At 44.6% G+C, this 12,013-nt stretch overlaps 1 pseudogene; it reads left to right on the forward strand.

The window, feature by feature from the left end:
• Window positions 1-2,174: 2,174 nt before the first annotated feature.
• Window positions 2,175-2,666, forward strand: LOC116876508 (annotated as a pseudogene).
• The last annotated feature ends 9,347 nt before the right edge of the window (window positions 2,667-12,013 follow it).

Consider the following 12,013-nt stretch of genomic DNA (forward strand, 5'->3'; position numbering starts at 1 on the left):
GAATAAAAGACAAGTGTGGAACTATAGGGAGAAAGAAAGCATGAATGTGACCTAGCAGATTTGGGAAAAAGCCAGATGGAACTTCTAGAAATGAAAAGTGGAATCACCTATTTAATTCAGTTAGCGTGGAGTGCGTGGGGATGCAGAGGGGCACGACCCCCTTGAAAAGAAATGTGGCAATATTTAGCAAAATTGCATATGAATTTGCCCTTCCCCTAGGAATCTGCTACTCTTTAGGGCTGTGCCCTAAAGATCCAATGGCAGAAATACAAAATAATATCCGTGCAAGACTTTTCCCTGCAGCATTCTTTTTTTTTTTTTTTTTTAAGACTTTATTTATTTATTTGACAGACAGAGATCACAAGCAGGCAGAGAGAGAGGCAGAGAGACGGGGGGAAAGCAGGCTTCTCACTGAGCAGAGAGCCAGATGTGGGGCTCAATCCCAGGACCCTGGGGTCATGACCTGAGCTGAAGGCAAAAGCTTTAACCCACAGAGCCACCCAGGCGCCCCTCCCTGCAGCATTCTGTGTGATACCAAAGACAACATCTCCCATGAACCTCTCAACAGATGTATTATCCGCATGGTAGAGTGTAAAGCTACTGCTAAGAGAAAGGTCTATTCTGTGAGGGTGTGATGGCTAGGATTGACTGCTAATTAAAAAGGAAAAAAATCAAGGCCCAGAGAAGTGTTAACTCTGTGCTGCTTCTGCATAACAAAGGTGGGGAACCATAAATAAAAATGCAGGAAGGATAAAGGGGAAACTAGTAAAATAGTAGCTTGGGGGAACTGCTGTACTGATTACACCTACAAAATGTACCTTGTTTTGTGGTTTCGACTTTGGGGCCACCATCAGTGTTTAACCTAATTAAGTCAGAAACATAAAAGCGAACTAAAGCAAAGGAAATTCACTTGGTCTCTGAATTGCTAGCATAGCCATACAGAAAAAATGTCCAGTTGCTTTAAAATACAGGCTTTTGGGGCACCTGTGTGGCTCAGTTGGTTAAGGGGCTGCCTTTGGCTCAGGTCATGATTCCGGGGTCCTGGGATCGACCCTGCATCAGGCTCCCTGCTTAGCAGAGAGCCTGCTTCTCTCTTTCCCTCTGCCTGCCGCTCTGCTTACTTGTGCTCTCTCTCTATCTCTCTGTCAAATAAATAAATAAAATCTTTTTAAAAAATAATAAAATAAAATACAGGCTTTCCCTTATACGTGTGCCTTCCTCGACTTAGGAAACAATGTTCAACAACAGCCAGAATTTTTAAAAATGGAAATGAAAGCAGTGAAGTCATTTTCCCTATCACATTGGCAGTTGTTAAAAAAACTGTGTTGTTGGGGCACCTGGGTGGTTCAGTGGGTTAAAGCCTCTGCCTTCGGCTCAGGTCATGATCCCAGGGTCCTGGGATGGAGCCCCGTGTCGGGCTCTCTGCTCCGCGGGGAGCCTGCTTCCTCCCCTCTCTCTCTGTGCCTGCCTCTCTGCCTACTTGTGATTTCTCTCTCTCTGTCAAATAAATAAAATCTTTAAAGAAGAAAAAAAAATGTTGTTGACAAGTGCATGGGGCAGAATTACTGGCCGTCTCGAACCAGCCAGCCACCTCTTCTTCGGATCAAGACCCTTGTCTGGGACACGTGGTTGACAGGCACCTGCTCTGAGAAGGGTGGGCCCTTCCCTTGGAGTGAACTGTGAAATGTGATTGGGCTTCCTCACCTCTGGTCAGAATTTGGTCCTGTAATCAGCAGAGGATGCAATTCTGGTCAGTGTGGGGACAAGTGTGAGAAGATGACTTCTGGAAAGTTCTCCTCCAACCCGAAAGGAACCACAAGTAGGGGCACACCCACTTTGATGCGGGACATTGCTGAGGACGATACAGCACCTCTTTTCGGAGACAGTGGGAATCTGGGGAGGGTGTCCTCAGGCCACTAAAGTGACCAACCTTAAAACTTCTACCACGGCACAGCATATTAAATGAGATAACGTGTTTTCCTTTATAGGCCAGTTTTAACTGGCCGTTTCTGAAATTCGGAACTAAAAGGATCTCTGTTCCAAGCAGAGTGGTGGGGAAACAGGCACTTTTATTCTTGGGTGGTGATACTTAAATTGGTACAACGTCATCAGGGCAGTATCTATCAAAATTACCAATAAATACATAAAATTTAAAAATCTATATCTCGGCCAGACCGCCTTTCAAGATGGCGCCGAAAGACAAGAAACCTAAGAAGTCAACCTGGAAATTTAATTTGGACCTTACCCATCCAGTAGAAGATGGAATTTTTGATTCTGGAAATTTCGAACAGTTTCTATGGGAGAAGGTTAAAGTCAATGGAAAAACTGGAAATCTGGGGAATGTTGTTCACATTGAATGCTTCAAGAATAAAATCACAGTTGTTTCTGAGAAACAGTTCTCTAAAAGGTATTTGAAATATCTTACCAAGAAATACCTTAAGAAAAACAATCGTCGTGATTGACTTCATGTGGTTGCATCTGACAAGGAGACTTATGAACTTCGTTATTTCCAGATTAGTCAAGATGAAGATGGATCTGAGTCTGAACACTAGATGAAGCTGCCCCTTACAGGGTTTTGCTTGTTAATAAAACGAAGGAAACAGCTAGAAATGGACTTTTAGTTTATTGGTGAATAAAAAGCATTATACCCTGTAAAAAAAAAAAAATCCATATCTCAATGTAACGTACCCCCATGTATAGGTAGACCTCACAGATGAACTTGGACAGTTCAGTTTCGTGTCCAAGCATGTTTGCATTAGCAGAAGATGAGAAACAACTTTGCTCTTCATCCATAGGGTCCTGTTAAATAAATTAAGGCATATCCTTGCAACTGGCAGGTAGGGGGAGTTTTTTCTAACCAGGTAGCTATTTGTCCCTCATGGAAAGATGTCCAAGAGCAAGTTGGTGCAAGTCAATGAGTGTATGGTGAGCTCGACTGGATAAGCAAATTATACACAATGAACAATACAACCCAGTGATGATGGCTCTCTGTTGTTTCTCCCCACCCAAACCCAGTCCCTCTTTTCCTTTTAGTGATAGCATCCTGGGTTCACCCCAGGCCCTGGCTCCATCCCTGACTCCAGGGGGTGGGGCCACATGACCCAGGGCTGGCACAGCCGAGCAGTGATTGGCTGAGATGAACCTCTGAACCCCCAAGTGAACCCTAATGAAACCCAACTCCAAGACTTTAGAACTACTGGAAAGAGAATAGCTCTTTCCACCCTGAGGGGGGAAGAATGTAAGTCTGTAGTTACCGGGGTGGAGGGCAATGACATGGACAGAGGGTGCTGTCACAGAGGATCCAATAAATGAAGACATTCCAAGTCCGGATGATGTCTGAGCCCTGCGGATGGTTTCTGTATCCTGGGCTTTCATTCATTCATTCATTCATAATTCATTCATTCATTCATCATTCATTCATTCATTCATTCATTTTACTTGTATATATCCTATGCTTTTGAATTTGAGTCAAAGTTGCTTCCCAACCTTTCCTGCCCCCACCCCAAGCAGGTGTAAGGTGATTTTCTGTCACCTGCAACTGAAAGATTCTTGATTAGTTCACAAATATATAATCTGCATTATTATTATTTTTTTTTTAGATTTTATTTTTATTTATTTATTTGACAGAGATTACAAGTAGGCAGAGAGGCAGGCAGAGAGAGAGAGGGAGAAGCAGGCTCCCCGTTGAGCAGAGAAGCCCGATGTGGGGCTCGATCCCAGGACCCTGGGATCATGACCTGAGCCGAAGGCAGAGGCTTTAACCCACTGAGCCACCCAGGCGCCCCATAATCTGCATTATTTTTATAGGCGACGCCTGCAAGACTGTGCCCCTAGCTGTTAAGAGTGGTTGTATCTGGGGGTGGGATTTTAGAAGATGTAAATTTTCTGAATTATAGAATTGTGTTGTCCGATGGCAACCTGTAGCCACATGTGATTCTTGAGTCATTGAAGCATGGCTGGGATGAATGAAGATGTGCAGTTTGTTGTATGTGATGAAGACATATTTAAAAAAAAAGAATGTAAATTTCTGGTTAGTTTAAAAAATCAATTAGATATTGATACCATTTTGGATCTATTTTTTTTAAAGATTTTATTTGTTTATTTGACAGACAGAGATCACAAGTAGGCAGAGAGGCAGGCAGAGGGTGGGGGGAAGCAGGTTCCCCACTGAGCAGAGAGCCCGATGCGGGGCTCTATCCCAGGACCATGAGATCATGACCTGAGCCAAAGGCAGAGGCTTTAACCCACGGAGCCACCCAGGCACCCCCCATTTTGGATCTATTGAGTTAAAATATACTACCAGAATTAATTTTACCTGTAACTATATACTGTTTACTGTTCTAAATGTAGCTACCGAGATTTGTTAAATTCTGCTTATGGCTTGGATTGTATTTCCGTTAGCCCTGGTAGAGACTGCACCCGAAAACCAACCTATAAATATTTCTTGAATGAGTAGGATGTTTAAAATGTTTGCAACAGGCAGTATTAACTTTGTAATCAGATGAACCAAAGCTTGGAATTGTTTAACACAGTTGCGAATAGTTGCCTAGTGATCTCAATCATGCCTCAATGCCTGGGATTTTGCATTAACGGCAGAAGGCTGGGAATTATTTCCATGGAGGGGTCAAGAGCATGGGCTTTGAAATTCCACAGACCCGGATCTGACCCCAGCTCTGTTCCTTTGTGACCTTGGGCAAGTTCATTCAACCCTCCGAGCCCCGCTTTCTTCAGGCACAAAATGGAGTTAGACACGTTTTTGTCCATACGTATACGTGTAGCTTGACTAAGGTGTCTGAAAGGAGAACGTTCTGTCTCTGTGCTCCTCAGTCTTGTACTACCACGAAGGTTCAAACACTTCCCGTCTACCTGCATGGAGTGGAGGTTCCTAACCATCTACCAGGTCCTTTCTCTCGTTCTACCATAATGAGAGGGTAGCTGAACCCATCGCTAGATGCCTTTTCCTAACCGCCCTTGTACCTCATCTCCCAACCTTGGGCAGTATGAATTGGACAGCGGCACCACTCAGAATTTCCTTAGGAATTTAGTTACGTTGGCCAAGAAAAGGCACCTCTCCTAACTTCCCTGTGGGGAGCATAGCTGACTCACAGCCCCAGCGGCTTCCTCTGCCAAGGATACCAGCATGGGTCCATGCTTGCAGGACAGAGAATGCCTCTAATTTGAGTCTTGGGCTCCCTGTGGCACCCCATGGTCTGGGAATCTGTTCTTTTAACAAGTGCCCCAGGTAATGCCCATAACCAAGTCATTTTAAGAAAGACTTTTTTCAGGGGCTCCTGGGTGTCTCAGTGGGTTAAAGCCTCTGCCTTTGGCTCAGGTCATGATCCCAGGGTCCTGGGATCGAGCCCTGCGTCGGGCTCTCTGATCAGTGGGGAGCCTGCTTCCCTTCCTCTCTCTCTGCCTGCCCCTCTGCCTACTTGTGATCTCTGTCAAATAAATAAATAATATCTTAAAACAAAACAAAACAAAACAAAAAAACACTGAATCTTCACTTGGGAATACTTTAAAAAAATTTAAAAAAAAAGAAAAAAGAAAGACCTGGTTCAGTAATCATCATAACTGCCCAATACACCATAAATAATGGAGGAGAAGAAAAATGGTATGTGACTTGCAAACAAAGAAACTAGCCTCAAGCCTTCCTTTTAGACAGAGGCCCTAGGAGAAAGCCCCAGGCCGCCACACAACAGGCACTTGGTGTTACCAGAGACTTGGTTTTGCAGGTAGGGATAGTTTGGTAGTGACAGAACTAGCAGACCTAATCGGACATCATTTTATTGATGCACGTGCTTGGCAGTGGACAGGGTCCCCTTGGTCGGCTGGTTCTGCTCACTGGGGGCACCTGTCCAGTACCTTCAAGACTCACTGAGGCACCCTCATCTCCTAATTGTGCATTAATTTTTTTTATTGAGGTCAGATCCATAGAACATGAAATTCATTGTTTTAAAGTGTATGCAGTTCAGTGGTTTTTAGAATACTCACCACGTTATGCAACCATCACAGTTATCCAATTCGAGAACATTCTATTGCCCCAGAAAGAAACCCTGTACCTCACCTCCCTTTCTCGTCCCTTGACAACCACCAGTCTACTGCCTGTAGACGTGCCTGCCGTACGTACTTCATATACATGAAATCGCTTAATATGCAGTCTTTTGTGACTGCTTTCTTTCACTTAGTATTGTATTTTTCAAGGGTCATCCATATCCATCAGAACTTCATTTATGTTTATGGCTGAGTAATATTCCATTGTGTGGATAGACCATATTTTGTGTATCTGTTCATCATTTAGGTGGTTTCTACTTTTTTGGCTTTTATGGCTAGTGCTGCTATGAACACTTGTGTATGTGTGTTTGTTGGAACACCTCTTTTCAATTCTTTTTTTTTTAAGATTTTATTTATTTATTTGACAGAGAGAGAGTGAGCAAACACAAGCAGGGAGAGTGGCAGGAAGAGGCAGAGGGAGAAGCAGGCTCTGCAGGGAGCCTGATGCAGGGCTCAGTCCCAGGACCCCGGCATCGTGACCTGAGCCAAAGGCAGATACCCAGCTGACTGAGCCACCCAGGCTCCCCTTGTTTTCAATTCTTATAGGTAGACACCCAGGAGTGAAATTGCTAGGTCATATGGTGACTCTATGTTTTTCTAAGGAACTGCCATCTAGGAATAAATTAGCTAAGAAAGTGAAAGACTGGTACACCAAACACTACAAAAGTTGTTGAAAGAAATGAGAGAAGACCTAAATAAGTAGGAAAACGTGCCATGACTTAATATTGTGAAGACGGCAATCCTCTCCAAATTGATTTACAGATTCAATGCAGTACCATCAAAATTCTGCCTTTTTAAAATAGAAGTGAACCAGCTGATCCTAAAATTTACATGGAATTAAAAGGGAGCTGAGATACTCAAAACAGTCTTGAAAATCAACACTAGAATATTCACAGTTCCTAACTTTAAAACTTGCTACAAAGCTACAGAAATTTTAAAAAAGCACAGTAGTGGTAAAGAAACAGAAATATAGGGACACCTGGGTGGCTCAGTGGGTTAAAGCCTCTGCCTTCGGCTCAGGTCATGATCCCAGGGTCCTGGGATCGAGCCCCGCATCGGGCTCTCTGCTCAGCAGGGAGCGTGCTTCCCCCTCTCTCTCTCTGCCTGTCTCTCTGCCTGCTTGTGATCTCTGTCTGTCAAATAAATAAATAAAATCTTTAAAAAAAAAAAGAAACAGACATATAGACCAGTAGAACAGAATAGGAATTCAGAAATAAAACCACAGATCTGTGGTCAATTATTTTTCAGCAAGGGTGTCAAGACCATTCCACTGGAAAAGAGTAGACTTTTCAACCAATGGTGCTAGGACAACTGGATCTCAACATGCAGAAGAATGAACTTGGACCCCTATCTCACACCATATATAAATATTAAAATATCTCAAAATGTAGTGAAGACCTAAATGTGGGTATTGGAGCTCACCTTCAACACTCAGGCAGGCAGCTAACTACTCTGCCTTAGCTTTGACTTCCTGTTCGCCTAGACGGGGCGTGAAAACTTAGAACCTTTTCAGGTCTTTCCTGAGCATATGCATGCACCAGGCATGCCCATGGTCTTCTAGATTTCTAGAAATATGTCAGAGCTTCTCAAAGGCCTTATTCTTCCAAAGAATCTCATTCTCCAGCCTCTCTTATTTCCCAATGTCTTTCCTCCTCAGCGTTTTAGTTAGTCTGTTGTTCATCCCAACTACTATCCACTGCCTCCAGCAACCACTTAACACTTTCCTATAAATATTTTTGATAAATGTCCCTCAGCAACAGTTTCAGTAATAGGAAAGTTCCAAGGGAAGAGAAAACAAGCCTTCTGAGCGGGTCTTCCAAGAAGCCATCAGACAGATCAGTAAGAACATTTCTTTGCAAATTAAGTCTGTTCTGCTCTCCCTTTGATACTAGTACCAGGAATTCAGCTCTTCTTTTCTTTCTTTTTTAAGTTTTATTTTTATTGAAGTAATTAAGTGAGTAATTCTCTTAATTTTCTTTCATCTTAGAATGGCTTTCTATCACCTTCTCCCTGAAAGATATTTTTGCTGGACATAGAATCCTGGTTTGATATTTCTTCTATTTGAGCACTTTGAAAAAATGTTGTTCTATTGTTGGGGTACCTGGCTGGCTCAGTCAGTGGAGCATGCAATTCTTGACCTAAGGGTTGTAAATTCAAGCCCCATGTTGAGTGTAGGGATTAGTTAGAAATAAAATCTTTAAACAAAATATTGTACCACTGTCTTCTGGCCTCCATAATTTCTGGTGAGAAATTCAGTATTTGAATTGTTATCCTTCTGTTTATAACATGAAGTTTTTCTCTGGATGCTCTCAGGACTTCTTTCCCTTATCTTTGGTTTTCCTCAGTTTGACTGTGATGTGTTTGGGTGTTTAGTTGTTTTGTTTTGTTTTGTTTTGTTTTAATCTTATCCTTTTGGGGGTTTTCTGACATTCTTGAATCTGTAAGCTTAAGTCTTTACCCAAATTTAGGATGTCTTTATTTCTTCCAGTCATTCTTTCTTTCTTTCTTTAATGATTTTTATTTATTTATTTGATAGAGAGAGATCACAGGTAGGCGGAGAGGGAGGCAGAGAGAGAGGGGGAAGCAGGCTCCCCGCTGAGCAGAGAGGCTGATGTGGGGCTTGATCCCAGGACCCCGGGATCATGACCTGAGCTGAAGGTAGGGGCTTTAACCCACTGAGCCACCCAGGCATCGCACAGTTATTATTTCTTTCAGTATTTTCTCTGCACCAGTCTCTTTCTCCTCTCCATTAGGGTCTCATGACACTAATATTAGACCTTTTGATGCTAAGTAGGTCACTGGTGCTCTCTATTTTTTCAATTCTTTTCACCCTGTGATTTCTGTTTATCTGTCCTCAACTTTACTGACTCTTTCATTTGTTATCTCTCTTCTATTATTGAGCCCATTCAACGATTTGGTTTTGTTTTCTTTGTTTTGGTTTGCTTTGTGTTTTTGTTTTTGTTTTTGTTTTGGTGGGTTTTTTTTTTAATTTTATTTTTTCTTTGAAGTTCTAAAGACTTTATTTTTATTGATTTTTTAAAGTTTTTATTTATTTATTTATTTATTGGAGAGAGACATAGCAAGAGAGGGAACACAAGCAGGGGGAGTGGGAGAGGGAGAAGCAGGCTTCCCGCTGAGCAGGGAGCCCATATGGGGCTTGATCACAGGACCCTGGGATTATGACCTGAGCTGAAGGCAGACTGAGCCACCCAGGTGCCCCTAAAGTCTTTTTAATTCAGTTTATATTTATCTGCTGAAAACAAGTTCCATTCATTTCAAGCATGTTTACCTTTACCTCGTGGAGGATAGTTATGATCATTGCCTTAGAGTCTTTGATAATTCCAACATCTAGGTCATCTCTGGCTTGGTATATGTTGATTGTCTCTTCCCTCCTGAATTCACCATGTTTTCCTGGTTCTCAGTATGTTGAGTAATTTTGGATCATATGCTATACATTTGCAATACTGCTTTGTTTTTTTTTGTTTTTGAGACTCTGGGTCCTGTTACATTCTCTGGAGAACGTTGGAATGTTGGTTTTTTTGTTTGTCCAAAGCAGGTGATCAGCCTGGTTAAGACCACAGATTCTTTCCTTCTGTGTTCAGCGGTTCCCGTGTCAGGCCAGTTTTCAAAGACTTTGCTACATAGCTGATGAGTGTCACCCATGGATGCCCTGTGGCAACGTGTATTAGTCAATAAGCAGAAGTAGGGGAACCCACTCTCAAGCTTCCTCCTCTTTAGAATTTCCTCCACACCCCCTGACTCCCAGGTCCCCTTTTCCAGATTCCTCTGACCAGGAAGATGAGATTCTCCAGGAATGTCCGCCCACCCCCACATCCCCCAACCCCCGCCATAGTCACGGTTCTGTGTGACTGGGCTTCCTCTGGGGTGAAGTAATGAGCGAAAAGATGGAAACAAATGACAAGGATCCCGTCATTCTTTACACAATAGGGACCCTTTATCCTCGTTCCTCTGTCCAGAAATACGGGTTATCTCTCAAGACGTTAGGTGCCCATGCCCCCTTCCACCCCGACCATGACAATGAGGTTTCACAAATGGCCCTGGGCTCAGGGTAGGACTGGGGAGAAGAAGAAAAATGTGGAAATTCTCCACCCACTCTCCTGCCCTTGGGGTGGGGCGTGGGGGGACGGGGTGGGGGGCGTGGGGGGGGCCACTGTCCTGGTCTTCTGGCCCTAAACAGTAGTTTCTCTTGAAGGTTTTACGATCTCCCAATGCTATTCAAGTCCCTTGATTAGCCCTCAGCCCAAGGCCAGTAGATAAAGGAGATAAACAAACAGGAAACCACCTCTGCCATACTGGTTTCTCTTTGTCTTTTGACTTTCCCAGTCTGCCCACTAGTATTTACTTTTCATAGCCTTTAAGTCACTGCTTTTTGTTTTTTTCCAGTTTTCAGTTGTAATCAGCAGAGGAAGGAGATGTGTCCCCTTTTATCTTCTCAGAAACCTTTCCCACAGAGGCCATTTGCTCCTTCCTCAGGCCTGGGGATTACCTGAATCTAATTCCAGATCCTTACGCACCAGGCTTAGGGGTTTTCTGGCATGAGATCTTACAGAGCCGAGGTTGATTGTTGATCAATTTCATTCCGGGGGACATAACTGTGCATTGGCGTAGCCAGTGGGTTCCGCAGGCCAAACTGTTCTTGAGCTCCCAGTAACCTTGATGACCCAGCTTGGTGACCATTGATTAACCGCTGAGTCCTGGGTCCTGTCTCTAGTGGCCTTGACCTAGGGCCTGGGTGGGGAACCCCAGGCTGAGGATGGGCTGGCAAGAGCCCGTAGTGGATGCCAGGATGCACTCTTGAGATCCTCCTTCCTGCTTCAGGGTTAAAGGATGGGCCTCCCTGAGCGGCCAAGTGTGTTGTTGCCCGACAGGCCGTATCTGTGCCATCTTCAGACTTGAATTTGCTAAAGAGCAACACCTTGCCCCAGGTCACATCCCCGCCCCAGAGGATCCTGTATCTAATGACTGATGCAGGTTTACAAAGTCCTGGCTCTCATGCCCTGAGCTTGTGACAACTCTGAAAACCGTCTTGGCTTCAGAGGTCCCCAGTGGGTTGCCTGGGGCCTTCGCGGAGACCACACCACAGTCTAGAGTCTCCTTTGCTTGGTCCTGCCACATCCTCTCCTCCCATCCAGTTCCCAGCCCTCTGTAATGAGGCTCTGGCAGACTAATCTCCATCTCAGAGGCAGCCTCCTAGCCAACCAAACCAGAAACACAGCCTTTCTCTGCCACCAGGCCTACTTAGGCTGTGTGCCCTGTCCTTGGTGCCGAATGCAAGGCTCAGGTCCAGGCACGGGGCGACAGGCCACACACAGCAGCCCACACAGAGGCTTGGCTCAAGCTGCTGTTTTCCAGACCCAGAAAGGTCGGCTTCCTCACATTAGGTATTTTCTTTTTGGGCTGCCCACTGATTTGAGCATCAGACCAGTGCTTGAGACCTGATTTCCACGCCACCCACACAACACCTAACGTACGAAGGATGCCAACTTTCCTTCTGGAAATTGAGTGCTGCCTTTCGGTCTTGGCCTGTAGAAGGTCCTCCCATCCCTGCTCAGACTAGGAAGTTCATTTCCAGGGCCTGGAGGCATGCCCAGCTGATAAAGAGCTTTGCTAATGATCCTGGTGTTTCCATCCCTGGCCCATTTCTCAGATTGGGGGAAGTCCTCTGAGCCCCTTTGGAAGAGGTAGTAGAGGGGACAACTGGGGTAGGGGCAGAATGTGTTCTGGCCCCAAAGTCTCTATTCCATCCTCAATCCAGGCCAAGGGCAGTGCCCCTAGGCACAGAGCTTGCTTTGGTTCAGGTTGGCATTGGCTCCCCTGGAAACTGCTGCACATTGGCCTTGGAGCAAGCGGGCCCAAAAATACAGACTCCCATCCGCATTCAGTCCTCCCAGTCAGCCTGACTCAAGAAGCCACATGGTGCTCCTTGTGGCTGAGTTTC

Source organism: Lontra canadensis, unplaced genomic scaffold (assembly GCF_010015895.1).
Source record: "Lontra canadensis isolate GAN:19392208 unplaced genomic scaffold, GSC_riverotter_1.0 scaffold45, whole genome shotgun sequence".
Classification (NCBI taxonomy): Eukaryota; Metazoa; Chordata; class Mammalia; order Carnivora; family Mustelidae; genus Lontra; species Lontra canadensis.